Source organism: Schistocerca piceifrons, unplaced genomic scaffold (genome assembly GCF_021461385.2).
Source record: "Schistocerca piceifrons isolate TAMUIC-IGC-003096 unplaced genomic scaffold, iqSchPice1.1 HiC_scaffold_312, whole genome shotgun sequence".
NCBI lineage: Eukaryota > Metazoa > Arthropoda > Insecta > Orthoptera > Acrididae > Schistocerca > Schistocerca piceifrons.
The window spans coordinates 202,501-207,500 of NW_025728529.1; the positions used below are offsets into that span (position 1 = coordinate 202,501).

General features: G+C 56.2%; 1 non-coding gene across 1 annotated transcript in view; it reads right to left on the bottom strand.

The window, feature by feature from the left end:
* LOC124745020 overlaps window positions 1–106 on the bottom strand; it is a 1,909-nt gene extending 1,803 nt beyond the window's left edge. The window contains exon 1 of the ribosomal RNA XR_007010974.1: window positions 1–106. This exon is cut by the window's left edge and continues 1,803 nt beyond it. This is a non-coding gene — a ribosomal RNA (small subunit ribosomal RNA).
* Window positions 107–5,000: the final 4,894 nt, after the last annotated feature.

Below are 5,000 nucleotides of genomic sequence, written 5' to 3' on the forward strand. Positions count from 1 at the left end.
GATTTAATGAGCCATTCGCGGTTTCACCTTAATGCGGCTTGTACTGAGACATGCATGGCTTAATCTTTGAGACAAGCATATGACTACTGGCAGGATCAACCAGGGAGCTGCGTCAACTAGAGCTGAGCAGCCGGCCGCCCGGGAGTGTGTCCCGGGGGCCCGCGCGAACACGCAAGCGTCCGCTCAATCATTCTGCAAACAGGAGGAGGCTGAGCTCCCCTGCACAATACACCTCGAAACCCTCTCAGGTCCCGGCGGCGCGCAGCGCCGTCCCAAGTACTTGGTCGGGTTCGAGAGAGGCGCAATCGCCCGGAGTTAGGCGAGTAGACGCTTTCGGTGCGACCACCCGTGCTCCCAACTGAGCTTGCCGCTGCCGACAGAGGCCCGGGAGCGTGCTGTCGTGGCATTGCCGGCGGGAGACAACACGCGCCACCTACGGTGACCGGCAGCTCCAACGCCAGCGCCACAGAAGGACAAAAGCCCCACTTGGGTGCCGAAGCGAACTCTCCCAGCACAGCGCACACGCCAACACATCCGCACAGCTGCGATACAAACCACCAGCGAGAACCGCTGGGGCGACCGAGCAGCAGACGGCGTCGCGGCGCCGAGCGCCGGGCGGCGGCGCATCCTCAACGCACACAGTCCTCAATCGGACCAGCACACTGCAGATGTCCACCGCGCTTCGCACCGGGCCCGCGAGGACCTACTTTGGCCGCACGGCGCCGCGCGCAGGGTGCGCCGGCGCGCAGCTGCGACGCCTGCCGCGTCCGTCGGCCGGCGCGCCTGCCACTGGCCGCCCCCACCAGCCGGCTGTAGCGCGTGCGCCCACGCACCGCGCGGCCAGCACGCCGGGAGGCGCCCCCTCACCGGCCGGGGACGGTCCCACCCAGCCACCGCCGCGTATCGCTTCACACCCAGATGCCGTTCAGTTTCGTCGGCATGGTGGGTATCGCTGGAACAACCGGTTAGTACCTCAACCTATCGTCGCCATCACCGATTCACCCCTAGCGAGAACAACCGCACCACAACGGGTTACCATTTCTTCATTTGCGTAACTTCACCAGAAAACGTAGGCGTCCATCGCCATTTGCAACTTCAACCATTATTGCATGCCTGTGTCAGGTGTCACGCCACACTACGTCTGCCCACATACACGCAACAAAATGTGCACGCCTAGACAATACGTGGAAGGTGGCCCCCGTACGTATGCGATGTCCATTGCTCGAACGACTGTCAACCGGCTTCTGTAGCATGTCGCAGATATGGAACGCGCTGCACCATGCCATCACGGTGTGTGAGGAGAGACGACTAGGTCCGAATACATCAACAGACAGCTCATGCTGATCGCCATCCACGGCGTCCGTTCCTCCCACACGTCTCTATGGCGTACCACACTGCAATCCAGCTCTCATAGGGAGACGACACGTAGCTGCGTGCACAATATTTGCACTGTATGGTCCGCCGTTTTTGGGCGCAGTCGTTGTACGGTCACACATGTGCCACGATGTATCATTCAGTACATAAGGACGAATGTGCAGTACAGATTGTGGTTCACGCGTACGACATCAGCGGTGACCGGCAGCTCCAACGCCAGCGCCACAGAAGGACAAAAGCCCCACTTGGGTGCCGAAGCGAACTCTCCCAGCACAGCGCACACGCCAACACATCCGCACAGCTGCGATACAAACCACCAGCGAGAACCGCTGGGGCGACCGAGCAGCAGACGGCGTCGCGGCGCCGAGCGCCGGGCGGCGGCGCATCCTCAACGCACACAGTCCTCAATCGGACCAGCACACTGCAGATGTCCACCGCGCTTCGCACCGGGCCCGCGAGGACCTACTTTGGCCGCACGGCGCCGCGCGCAGGGTGCGCCGGCGCGCAGCTGCGACGCCTGCCGCGTCCGTCGGCCGGCGCGCCTGCCACTGGCCGCCCCCACCAGCCGGCTGTAGCGCGTGCGCCCACGCACCGCGCGGCCAGCACGCCGGGAGGCGCCCCCTCACCGGCCGGGGACGGTCCCACCCAGCCACCGCCGCGTATCGCTTCACACCCAGATGCCGTTCAGTTTCGTCGGCATGGTGGGTATCGCTGGAACAACCGGTTAGTACCTCAACCTATCGTCGCCATCACCGATTCACCCCTAGCGAGAACAACCGCACCACAACGGGTTACCATTTCTTCATTTGCGTAACTTCACCAGAAAACGTAGGCGTCCATCGCCATTTGCAACTTCAACCATTATTGCATGCCTGTGTCAGGTGTCACGCCACACTACGTCTGCCCACATACACGCAACAAAATGTGCACGCCTAGACAATACGTGGAAGGTGGCCCCCGTACGTATGCGATGTCCATTGCTCGAACGACTGTCAACCGGCTTCTGTAGCATGTCGCAGATATGGAACGCGCTGCACCATGCCATCACGGTGTGTGAGGAGAGACGACTAGGTCCGAATACATCAACAGACAGCTCATGCTGATCGCCATCCACGGCGTCCGTTCCTCCCACACGTCTCTATGGCGTACCACACTGCAATCCAGCTCTCATAGGGAGACGACACGTAGCTGCGTGCACAATATTTGCACTGTATGGTCCGCCGTTTTTGGGCGCAGTCGTTGTACGGTCACACATGTGCCACGATGTATCATTCAGTACATAAGGACGAATGTGCAGTACAGATTGTGGTTCACGCGTACGACATCAGCGGACAGTTGACACAGGCCGCACCACAACGTAGCCTGCGTACGTCGCAGGCGAAGGGCATTGAACATGCAAACTTGTCACCAACCACCTTGCGAAGGCAGGGGGCAAGGTGGGGACGTGGGGAGAGGTGGGGGGGGGGGGGGGGCGGCATGTACGCCCTGCTGCCATCCACATTACAGTGTACAGCAGGAGCATGTGGAAAGTCAGCAAGACTTGCAAGGTGTTTAACATGAAGCGATACACAGGGGAGCGGGCAGTGCGAGTAGCGAACTATATTGCGAGGGTTGCGGGTGGGCAACACTACACTAATTGAACGAGTCGTATAACAATTACAGAGCAGGTTTAGGCGACAACGTGGGTTACGATAGGCGACAACGTGGGTTACGTTAGGGGACAACGTGGGTTACGTTAGGGGACAACGTGGGTTACGTTAGGGGACAACGTGGGTTACGTTAGGGGACAACGTGGGTTACGTTAGGGGACAACGTGGGTTACGTTAGGGGACAACGTGGGTTACGTTAGGGGACAACGTGGGTTAGGTTAAGGCACAACATGGGTTAGGTTAAGGCACAACATGGGTTAGGTTAAGGCACAACATGGGTTAGGTTAAGGCACAACATGGGTTAGGTTAAGGCACAACATGGGTTAGGTTACGGCACAACATGGGTTAGGTTAAGGCACAACATGGGTTAGGTTAGGGGACAACATGGGTTAGGTTAGGGGACAACATGGGTTAGGTTAAGGCACAACATGGGTTAGGTTAAGGCACAACATGGGTTAGGTTAAGGCACAACATGGGTTAGGTTAGGGGACAACATGGGTTAGGTTAGGGGACAACATGGGTTAGGTTAGGGGACAACATGGGTTAGGTTAAGGCACAACATGGGTTAGGTTAGGGGACAACATGGGTTAGGTTAAGGCACAACATGGGTTAGGTTAGGGGACAACATGGGTTAGGTTAGGGGACAACATGGGTTAGGTTAAGGCACAACATGGGTTAGGTTAAGGCACAACATGGGTTAGGTTAAGGCACAACATGGGTTAGGTTAGGGGACAACATGGGTTAGGTTAGGGGACAACTTGGGTTAGGTTAGGGGACAACATGGGTTAGGTTAAGGCACAACATGGGTTAGGTTAAGGCACAACATGGGTTAGGTTAGGGGACAACATGGGTTAGGTTAGGGGACAACATGGGTTAGGTTAGGGGACAACATGGGTTAGGTTAAGGCACAACATGGGTTAGGTTAGGGGACAACATGGGTTAGGTTAAGGCACAACATGGGTTAGGTTAGGGGACAACATGGGTTAGGTTAGGGGACAACATGGGTTAGGTTAAGGCACAACATGGGTTAGGTTAAGGCACAACATGGGTTAGGTTAAGGGACAACATGGGTTAGGTTAGGGGACAACTTGGGTTAGGTTAGGGGACAACATGGGTTAGGTTAAGGCACAACATGGGTTAGGTTAAGGCACAACATGGGTTAGGTTAAGGTACAACATGGGTTAGGTTAAGGTACAACATGGGTTAGGTTAGGTTACACGTTGTTGTAAGGAAAGGTGTGGGGGGGGGGGGGGGGCGGGGCGGCAGGTTCGTTGATAGTGATTATAGTAAGTGAATGCTTGTGACATGATGAGATTTGTCACGTCAGGATGCACCTTTGGCTTATTAGAGGCGGCGCTCCAATTCTATGCTTGTGTCAGACCTGTGTCTTTGACTCATGTCATTGTTTGTGCGCTGTGACAGGAGGTACTATTGTGATGTTGGGTGCACCGTTGTATAGGACATGTGTGGGTGTTGGTGCCTTATCTGCGCAATGGTGGATGTCGAAAGGGTGGGATATTCTATTTTCCGCATGGACCTCCTGGTCTGGTTGTGATAGTGTGGATTGTGTAATGTGGCGGAGAGGATGCACTGGATGTTGTTCCATGCTGGTGCTTACATATTGTATGTGCGCCTGTTAGAAGCAGAGAGTGGTGCGTGATCAGAGTGTCTGGCTGACGTGTGGTTCCCATTGTGGGCAGACTCTTTCAGCATGTATACGGACAGTTGTATATATTTTCTGTAGTTTGATGGCTCTGCATTGATTACTAATCAGCGCCGTGTGTACGGGTAATCTGGTTCCAGTCCACAATGTTCTATCTGTGTACATTAGTGACAAAGACTCCCCCCATGCAGTGGGGCTCGGTCTGTTATAACTCTTCCGCGTAATATATTTGCCCCACGTTTTTGCGAGTGCGAGTGCGAGTGCAACGCGCATGGGGACCGACATGCTGATGGCTCGGTATCGGACGCCGTACA